The 11,094-nt window shown below is 44.6% G+C and overlaps 1 non-coding gene across 1 annotated transcript; it reads left to right on the forward strand.

Annotated features, from left to right (window-relative positions):
- Positions 1 to 8,266: 8,266 nt before the first annotated feature.
- Trnap-cgg (transfer RNA proline (anticodon CGG)) lies at positions 8,267 to 8,341 on the forward strand. The gene has a single exon. It is a non-coding gene; the product is annotated as a tRNA-Pro (tRNA).
- The last annotated feature ends 2,753 nt before the right edge of the window (positions 8,342 to 11,094 follow it).

Below are 11,094 nucleotides of genomic sequence, written 5' to 3' on the forward strand. Positions count from 1 at the left end.
GGAAGTAAAATAACTGATGATGGTCGAAGTAGAGAGGATATAAAATGTAGACTGGCAATGGCAAGGAAAGCGTTTCTGAAGAAGAGAAATTTGTTAACATCGAATATAGATTTATGTATCAGGAAGTCGTTTCTGAAAGTATTTGTTTGGAGTGTAGCCATGTATGGAAGTGAAACATGGACGATTACTAGTTTGGACAAGAAGAGAATAGAAGCTTTCGAAATGTGGTGCTACAGAAGAATACTGAAGATAAGGTGGATAGATCACGTAACTAATGAGGAGGTATTGAATAGGATTGGGGAGAAGAGAAGTTTGTGGCACAACTTGACTAGAAGAAGGGATCGGTTGATAGGACATGTTTTGAGGCATCAAGGGACCACAAATTTAGCATTGGAGGGCAGCGTGGAGGGTAAAAATCGTAGAGGGAGGCCGAGAGATGAGTACTCTAAGCAGATTCAGAAGGATGTAGGTTGCAGTAGGTACTGGGAGATGAAGCAGCTTGCACAGGATAGAGTAGCATGGAGAGCTGCATCAAACCAGTCTCAGGACTGAAGACAACAACAACAACAATAATTAAACATCAAAGATTATACTACTGGCCATTAAAATTGCTACACCATGAAGAAGTGCAGATAATAAACGGGTATTCATTGGACAAATATATTATACTAGAACTGAAATGTCATTACCTTTTCACGCAATTTGGGTGCATACATCCTGAGAAATCAGAACGCAGAACAACCACTTCTGGCCGTAATGACGGCCTTGATACGCCTGGGCATTGAGTCAAACAGAGCTTGGATGGCGTGTACATCTACAGCTGCCCATGCAGCTTCAACACCATACCACAGTTCATCAAGAGTAGTGACTGGCGTATTTTGACAAGCCAGTTGCTCGGCCACCATTGACCAGCCGCTTTCAATTGGTGAGAGAAATGGAGAATGTGCTGGTCAGGACAGCAGTCGAACATTTTCTGTATCCAGAAAGGCCCGTACCGGACCTGTAACATGATGTCGTGCATTATCTTGCGGAAATGTAGGGTTTCACAGGGATAGATTGAAGGATAGAGCAAAGGGTCGTGACACATCTGAAATGTAACGTCCACTGTTCAAAGTGTCGTTACTGCGAACAAGAGGTGACCGAGACGTGTAACATATGGCACCCCATACCATCACGCCGGGTGATACGCCAGTACGGCGATGACGAATACACGCTTCCAATGTGCGTTCACTGCGATGTCGCCAAACACGGATGAGACCATTATGATGCTGTAAACAGAACCTGGATTCATCCGAAAAAATGACGTTTTGCCATTCGTGCACCCAGGTTCGTCGTTGAGTACACCATCGAAGGCACTCCTGTCTGTGATGCAGCGTCAAGGCTAACCACAGCCATGGTCTCCAAGCCGATTGTTCATGTTACTGCAAACGCCGTCGAACTATTCGTGCAGATGGTTGTTGTCTTGCAAACGTCCCATTCTGTTGACTGACGGATCGAGACGTGGCTGCACGATCGGTTAGAGCCATGCTGATAAGATACCTGTCATCTCGACTGCTAGTGATACGAGGCCGTTGGGATGCAGGACGTCGTTCTGAATTACCTTCCTGAACCCACTGATCCCATATTTTGCAAACAGTTATTGGATCTCGACCAACGCGAGCAGCAATGTCGCGATAGGATAAACTACAAACGCGATAGCCTACAATCCGACCTTTATCGAAGTCGGAAACGTGATGATACGCATTTCTCCTCCTTACACTAGGCATTACAACAACGTTTAACCAGGCAACGCCTGTCAACTTCTTTTTGTGTATGAAAAATCGGTTGGAAACTATCCTCGTGTCAGTACATTGTAGGTGGCGCCACCGGCGCCAACCTTGTGTGAATGCTCTGAAAAGCTAATCATTTGCATATCACAGCATCTTCTTCCTGTCGGTTAAATTTCGCGTCTGTAGCACGTCATTTTCGTGGTGTAGCACTTTTAATTGCCAGTAGTGTAATTCAAAGAAGCTAATTAAAAAAGAATATTCTAACTATTATGTAGTAAAACACTGGCCTTGTCAGGGAAGTATTCATTTATGTATGAGGACTTTTGAACTAAGGTGTAGTGTCTCTGGGCGCGTAAGCCCGGAGTCATGCACAAGCAGTCGGAGAGAGAGTCTTTAGCGACAAGTGGACAAGTGCAGACTGGGTGTGCGGGAATAAACTGCAAGGTTTTTAATACATGGTGAGGCATATTGTGTGGCCCGTAACAGGCACAGTACATTGTCATTAAGAGAAATTAATATCCAAGAAGAGTATTGTGCACCCAAACTTGTTACGGCAATAGCGAAGAGCTAGTCGCCATACATCGTCAACGAATAATGCCATACATCGCACCAGCTGCAACTCACCGACCAGACTCATCTTTGGATTGTAAAACGCTAGCCAGCTTAGTAGTTTTCCTTAACTGAATAACAGAGTGTTCAGTGCAGCAACTATTTCAGTGTAAATTAACTTTCCCTCAAACATTTACCAAACATGCTCCTATCCTATCATTATTATTGACTCCGAGAATACCACCAGTGAAGGAATAATAAAACATTGAAAGTGATGAACTTATCTAATGAAGGTAACTATGATAAATAAATCCAGTTTTCAAAACTGATAAATATCTAAAACTGCCATTTAACAGCAGTGAACTTCCTTGCTACTAGTTAAAGAATAATGACTAACAGTAAAAGAGTAAAAGTATAATTTAAATGAAATCTGACAAAATACTGCTTCAGAATAATATATTTCATGGTTCTTTTGTGCACTGCGAACGCTTTATACATTTGTAAGTAACATAGCAGTGAAGTGTAAAATTACACTCCTGGAAATGGAAAAAAGAACACATTGACACCGGTGTGTCAGACCCACCATACTTGCTCCGGACACTGCGAGAGGGCTGTACAAGCAATGATCACACGCACGGCACAGCGGACACACCAGGAACCGCGGTGTTGGCCGTCGAATGGCGCTAGCTGCGCAGCATTTGTGCACCGCCGCCGTCAGTGTCAGCAAGTTTGCCGTGGCATACGGAGCTCCATCGCAGTCTTTAACACTGGTAGCATGCCGCGACAGCGTGGACGTGAACCGTATGTGCAGTTGACGGACTTTGAGCGAGGGCGTATAGTGGGCATGCGGGAGGCCGGGTGGACGTACCGCCGAATTGCTCAACACGTGGAGCGTGAGGTCTCCACAGTACATCGATGTTGTCGCCAGTGGTCGGCGGAAGGTACACGTGCCCGTCGACCTGGGACCGGACCGCAGCGACGCACGGATGCACGCCAAGACCGTAGGATCCTACGCAGTGCCGTAGGGGACCGCACCGCCACTTCCCAGCAAATTAGGGACACTGTTGCTCCTGGGGTATCGGCGAGGACCATTCGCAACCGTCTCCATGAAGCTGGGCTACGGTCCCGCACACCGTTAGGCCGTCTTCCGCTCACGCCCCAATATCGTGCAGCCTGCCTCCAGTGGTGTAGCGACAGGCGTGAATGGAGGGACGAATAGAAACGTGTCGTCTTCAGCGATGAGAGTCGCTTCTGCCTTGGTGCCAATGATGGTCGTATGCGTGTTTGGCGCCGTGCAGGTGAGCGCCACAATCAGGACTGCATACGACCGAGGCACACAGAGCCAACACACGGCATCATGGTGTGGGGAGCGATCTCCTACACTGGCCGTACACCTCTGGTGATCGTCGAGGGGACAATGAATAGTGCATGGTACATCCAAACCGTCGTCTAACCCATCGGTCTATCGTTCCTAGACCGGCAAGGGAACTTGCTGTTCCAACAGGACAATGCACGTCCGCATGTATCCCGTGCCACCCAACGTGCTCTAGAAGGTGTAAGTCAACTACCCTGGCCAGCAAGATCTCCGGATCTGTCCCCCATTGAGCATGTTTGGGACTGGATGAAGCGTCGTCTCACGCGGTCTGCACGTCCAGCACGAACGCTGGTCCAAGTGAGGCGCCAGGTGGAAATGGCATGGCAAGCCGTTCCACAGGACTACATCCAGCATCTCTACGATCGTCTCGATGGGAGAATAGCAGCCTGCAATTCGGCGAAAGGTGGATATACACTGTACTAGTGCCGACATTGTGCATGGTCTGTTGCCTGTGTCTATGTCTATGTGCCTGTGGTTCTGTCAGTGTGATCATGTGATGTATCTGACCCCAGGAATGTGTCAATAAAGTTTCCCCTTCCTGGGACAATGAATCCACGGTGTTCTTATTTCAATTTCCAGGAGTGTATTTATTCTTCACTAAACTCTCCAGAAGCATCTTACAAAATAGAAAACCTGTATTTGCAAATACTTGCATTTCTAAAATCAGTAACAGTTAACATAACAGTGAGCAATACGAAGCGATTTATTACGTGTACTGTTTTGCACACACTTAACTTTTACGTGCACGTGTTCAGTACAAACTATTCTGCTGTTTTCTGACTGATTTTAATTCAGGGTATTAAATGTGTTTTTAATTCTAAAGTCGACTCAGTACTTTTGGTTCCGTTCTCGCCTGATTACAGTTCAGACATTAGTTAGTAATTAAAGTCTGTAAAAATTTAATAATCGTACAGTATTTAATTTTTGCTCACGTTGTGTGTTGGCGACCGTTCTCAAGTAATTTGCAATCTAAAATTATAGTGGATTGAGTTTATTTATTCCAAATTTCCTTAACTTTTTCTTATTTTTGTCAGAATTTCTTCATATCGGATCGCATGGAAGATGTCCCACAATAACCATTTGGTTACAACATTATCTGCACTTACCAGAATAGTTATTACTTTTCGGAATAAATGCTTTTCCCAAACAACAAGGATTATTATGTGCACCTGTCATTTAAAAATCATAATTAACCGGAGATGTAGTTCCGATAGAGGGTCATTCTATGATGTGCAGCAGACATCGTCCGCTGTCATTTTCAAGCCTTGAATAGCATACACTATGCCTTTCGTTTAGGTTTACTGCGATATAAACGATTCCCCATTCGTCTCTGCTGCACTTACATACTACTTTACTGGGTCACACGGCTAGAGCGCCGTCAGTCGGCATACAGTTACGCAGTGGCTGTGGCAACTACATGTTGTCTCATCAGTTTTTTTTTTTTTTTGAAGGACATTCTTTTTCTTGAAAAGAATTGATGGTTAATTTAGTAGACTCTGTGAATTTAACTAGCAAAATTCAGTCGGTTGTGGTAAAAGTCTGTTCATAGTTCAGAGAACGCTGGCTGCAAAAATTATAGGTAAAAGAGACTACGGAATTAACATGCACGTAACGAAATGGGATAGATGGTACAAACAATATATAACAGAGCAAAGTTTTCAACTGCTGCTTGGAACACCTGTGCAGACTGGAAGATGTGTGCCACAAGGAAACCTTTCAGCTAACATATCGAAGATTTTAGGTTACTCTCTGATTTTTTCTTCGTTTCAGGTGGAACTTTATTGAAATTAAAACTGGTGAATACAGCACACTTTTCTGTGTATTGCAAATCTCCCATGTGATGTTCATTGATAGTACGCTGTAGTTTCACATGAATGAGTAACTATCAACACCAAATACGATAATGGAACAGTTAGAATTTCGAAACACCATAAGAATAGCCTATAGGAATACAGTCATCTACATTTGTAATCACACAGCATTATGCAAGCCCGTCTACATCCTATCTCCCAATACATTACAGTTTTAGACCCAATTTAGATATCAACAAAGATGCTTTCTAATGTGCTGAAGTTTAATAAACTGACAGTCACTGGAAAGAGCATATATGATGGGCCAAATAAGCAGTCAACATCAATCCACAGTTCATTATTTATTTATCTTTCTTAAGTAATAAGCTTTCTTTGCGTAAAATTTGTAATTTTAGTGATATAAAATAAGGCATAAATTTAGAGTTGCCAGGTTGGAAACTGATCAGTGGAAGGAGATGGTCCTATCTACATGTTTCTAATGGTAAATTTGATTGGTGGTGGCTACGTTACATTTTGGTGGAGATTTGGATGGGGGAGGTGGTGGGAGGGCATATAAACCCGTGAATCAACGCGCTGTGGCCTGTCGCTGTTACTCGCTCTTGGAGGTACGAATTATAGGTTGAGTGACCTAAAGTTCAGGTGATTGCTGTTGGCTGGTGAAACAGCCACGCAGATTTGTAAGCGTTTCGCTGGTGTTACGCACGGATCAGCTGGGGGCGTTAAGCTGCTTTTCGTTTGTGTTTCAGGCGTGGGTTATAGACTTCAAAATTATTCACGGAGATTTCCAGTTGGATTAGCTAATAATACATAACTGCATTTCCACGAATTGACTGTAGGGTTTTTGTAAAGTGTTCACAGAACTTCGGAAGATTATTTTTGCGCGACCTTTTAGACGAATAAATAGTTAAGTACGTGTCCAGCAAATACAGAAGCATAGTTCTATTTACAACGCTTCTTCGAAATTTATCATCCTGCTATGATTTTTATTAACTGAACTTACATGGATTTGTTTAATCGCTGGACCTTTTGTGAAATCTCAATGGTTTTCATGAAGTAGAGCTACAGGCTATATACGTAAAGCTATACGACACGCTCTTACAATGGATTAAACGACCAAAGAAAGTCAGGGCCACAATACTCAGGAACCAATCGAACAAGTGTTTTTTTTAAGTAAATACTGTTGTGGATGAATTACATTTCTTTAAGTTCTTCATTATAATACACTGCTAACCTGCGGTGCGGTAGTTTTAATGATCAGCGGCGCATAAAATGTTGTTAGCAATTGACTCTTCAATTACTGGTTTAATTAGCAAAACTTGCTTATTTTATTTGTTTGAACGCTAAATAGCTGAAAGAAATATCTCTTGTTTAGAAATCAACATGGATTCCGCAAAAGAGAACTTGCGAATTTCAGCTGGCGGAATACCTCCATGAAATCGAAGGCGCCGTAGTCAAAAGCGCCCTGATTGATGCCGTGTTCCTTGATTTCAGGTAGGCATGTGATACAGTTCCGCACTGTCGTTCAACGAATAAAAAGAAAAGAATCCTAACTTAGTGGTACTGGACAGTATTCGTCACTGGATTCAGAAGTTCCTTGTAGGAAGAAATCATCACGTTTCTCTGAAAAGAATAAAACGAATAGTTTTGAAGATAATTCCGGTAGTACCTCGAGGAAGTTTGGTAGGACCGTTACTGTTTACAATGTATGTAAATGGTGTAGCGGACAACGTCGGTAGCTCCAAGATACTGTTCTCGGATCTAGTAGAAAGCGTCGGAAGCTCCGTAAGATTATTCTCAGATATCTATAAGAATGTAGAAACACCAGAAGATTGCAGGGAACAGCAGAAATATCTGCATAGGATTCAGGCTTGATGCAGAGATTAGCAGTTGACCCCGAAAGTAAGTAAATGTTACACATTGCGCGTAAATGGACAAAGAAGTAACTATCGTACTTTGAGGTACGTTTGGTGAATTGAAGGTAGAGGGGGACAAAGGAAAGGAAAGGTAAGGAACTACTGGTGTCAGCTGCTTTCGGACCGGGATTTCCCACTTACTAGGCAGTTCCGTTAATCACTGCACCACTCGTACACAGTGATTAAACACTGTGTCCGGGAGGGAAAGTGGTTAACGCATCTACCTAGTAAGTGGGAAATCCCGGGTTATGATTCGACTCATACACACATTTCCATTCGTCAGCGCTGATTCCACATAAATTCTTTATGCAGCTGACATCAATAAATGCTTCCCTAACCCTTACTTCCTCCACCCTCCACCTTGAATTTACTTAATTTGTATCACAGCCGTAGATTCTAAGTGGTTTCTGTTCTTTTCGGACATGTCAGAAACAACAGAGACCATGCAGTCATATATTTGAAGGAAACATTAGCACTATTGAAAATTCGTGGTAGATTAAAACTGTGAGCCGGACCGAGACTCGAACTCGGGACCTTTGCCTTTAGCGGGCTAGTGCCCTACCAACTGAGCTACCCAAGCACGCGAAAGGCAAAGGTCCCGAGTTCGAGTCTCGGTCCGGCACACAGTTTTTATCTGCCAGTAAGTTCCATATCAGCGCACACTCTGCTGCAGAGTGAAAATCTCATTCTGGAAAGATCCCCCAGACTGTGGCTGAGCCATGTCTCCGCAATATCCTTTCTTTCAGGAGTGCTAGTTCTGCAAGGTTCGCAGGAGAGCTTCTGTAAAGTTTGGAAGGGAGGAGACGAGGTACTGGCAGAAGTAAAGCTGTGAGGACGGGGCGTGAGTTGTGCTTGGGTAGCTCAGTTGGTAGAGCACTTGCCCGCGGAAGGCAAAGGTCCCGAGTTCGAGTCTCGGTCCGGCACACAGTTTCAATCTGCCAGGGAGTTTCATATAAGCGCACATTCCGCTGCAGAGTGAAAATCTCATTCTATTAGCACTATTGTTGACACAATGCAAAAAAAAGAAAGAAAAAAGGAAGTCGCAGACTGTGTGGTGGCTGCTTCCTTTAATTGTGCGTTTCTTCATCAAATTATTCAAGGCTTGGTGATGATGTCATACATAGGTATGGAGTCATCTTTCTTATCCATAAGACAATGCGAAACTCAATAGCACTAATGCAACCTTAAAATTGCATAAAAATGGGCGCATACCTGTTCGTGACTTCACGTCACACCTGTTTCCCTCTACTTCTACGTCAACATCTACTTACTAACCCCGCACGCTACAGTGCGATGCGTGACGGATGGTGTCCTGTACCACAAGTAGTCGTTTTCTTTCCTCCTTCACTCGCAGATGGAGCGAGGGAAAAGCGACTGTCTTTATGCCTCCATATCAGCCCTTATTTCTCGTATCTTTTCTTCGCGGTCCCTCGCGAAATGTATGTTGGCGGCAGTGGGATCGTTATGCAGTTAGCTTCAAATGTCGGTTCTCTAAACTTTCTCAGTAGAGCTCTTCGAAATCAATGTCTTCTTCCCTCCACGGAGCCGGCGAGAGTGGCCACGCGGTTCTACGCGCTACAGTCTGGAAGCGCGCGACCCCTACGGTCGCAGGTTCGAATTCTGCCTCGGGCATGGATGTGTGTGATGTCCTTAGGTTAATTAGGTTTAAGTAGTTCTAAGTTCTAGGGGACTGATGACCTCAGCAATTAATTCCCATAGTGCTCAGAGCTATTTTAGCCCTCCAGGAATTCCACTTGAGCTCTCGAAGCATATCCTACCGCTAACCAATCTAGCAGCTCGTCTCTGAATTACTTTGATGTCTTCTTTCAATCCGACCTTGTGCGGATCCAAAACACCCGAGCAGTACTAAAGAATATGTCACACTACCGTCCTATTTGCGGTGACATATACACATGAACTATACTTTCCTAAAATTCTCTCAATAAACCGAAGTCGACCATTCACCTTCCCTACCACAATTCTCACATGGCTCATTCCATTTCATACCGCTTCGCAACTTTATGGCTAGATATTTCAAAGGTGTCAGCCAGGACACTACTAATGCTGTATTCGAACATTAAGGTTTTGTTTTTCCTGCTCATCCGCTCTAACTTACAGAGACAGCTGTCATTCGTCACACCAACTTAAAATCTTGTCTAGGTCATCTTGTATCAACCTACAGTCACTTATCTTCGACACCTTCCTGCTCACCACAGTATCGTCAGCCAACAACCGTAGCTTGCTCCCGACCATGCCTGCCAGATCACTTATGTATACTTGTGACAATCACTAGAAACAGTACCAATTGCAAAATACCTGGGAATAACCATTCGGAGCGACGTAAAGTGTAATGATCCCATGTAACAAACGGTAGGAAAAACATTAGACAGGCTGAGAATTTGAGTAAGAATCTTGAAGAAATGTAGCTCATCCACGACAGAAGCTGCTGAAAGAGGCTTTATATATGTGTTCTTTAGTATTACTCAGCAATGTGGGACCAAGTAGGATTGATAGACTAGACAGATAAACAGGAGACAACGGAGAGCGGCACGTTTCGTAACTGGACATTTCAGTCGGCACGAAATGTTTACAAAGATGTTAGACGAAATCCAGCAGCAGACGCTGCAAGAGAGACAATGTATATCATAGTTAGTTCTACTTTAAAAATTACGAAGACGAGTGCGTGTCTCTAAGAGCGGAGCAACGTTTTACTCAAGTACTGACCCCAGCGAAAAAATTCGAGTAAATTGAGGTAATATGAAGATATACCGACACCCCACTCTTCGCAGGCCCCATTCGAGAATTTTAGTGAAATGTTTCGTTGGCCATCCTACTTTCGCTCAGGGGCAACAGGATCAGAAAACTTGCAGACCGCTGGCGTAGAGCGTGTGTCTGGAAGCAGCCGGCTTGCAGCAGCGTCCAGGTGGCCGGGCCTTCTCCCGCAGGGCTAATACGGCAGGACAGCGACACCGCGCCCCCGCCACCGGCCGCTGACTTTTATTGGTGATACGCCGCCCGAGGCGATGGCTGCCGTAACTTGGGGCTGGCGCGGCGGACGCCCCAATCTGGCGCTCGCCGGCGTGCCGTGCCGCCGCCCCCTACGTCATCGCGGGTTAGCTCGCCCCAAGTTGGACGCCAACTCCGCGCGGGGAACGCGCCCAAGTCTCAAAGTGGCGGGGAGCGCTCCGCGGCCGTAAATCAGGGCCAACTCTCGCCGCCGCCCCCTCACTTGCTTTGTTTCAGCCAAGTCTCCCGACAAAGTAGGCCACTTTACAGCGCACTCGAGAAACACGTCCTCGGTTTCTATTTCAGCGCGTGCTATCTTCCAGTGTTATCCAGGTAAATGACTCTTGGCGACGGAAGTAATTACGGAGTAATTAGTTTCGCCACCAATAGGAGGCGTTCCCTCGACTTTGGTACAGCTTTGTAGACGCGAGGTTACGTATTTCAGCTTTCAAGAAATACTCTCTAGCCGTGTCTTCCATCTCTAAGAAGTACAACTATTAAGGTCTGTGAACAAGTATGTTATAGCGTTTTTCGTCGGCGATAATAGATTGAGGTGACAAAAATTGTGGGATAGCAAAATGCACATATACAGATGGTTGTAGTACCGCTTGCACATAATGTGAAAAGGTGGGTCATTCGCGGAACAGTTTTTATACTCAGGTGTTTCATGT

Source organism: Schistocerca gregaria, chromosome 2 (genome assembly GCF_023897955.1).
Source record: "Schistocerca gregaria isolate iqSchGreg1 chromosome 2, iqSchGreg1.2, whole genome shotgun sequence".
NCBI lineage: Eukaryota > Metazoa > Arthropoda > Insecta > Orthoptera > Acrididae > Schistocerca > Schistocerca gregaria.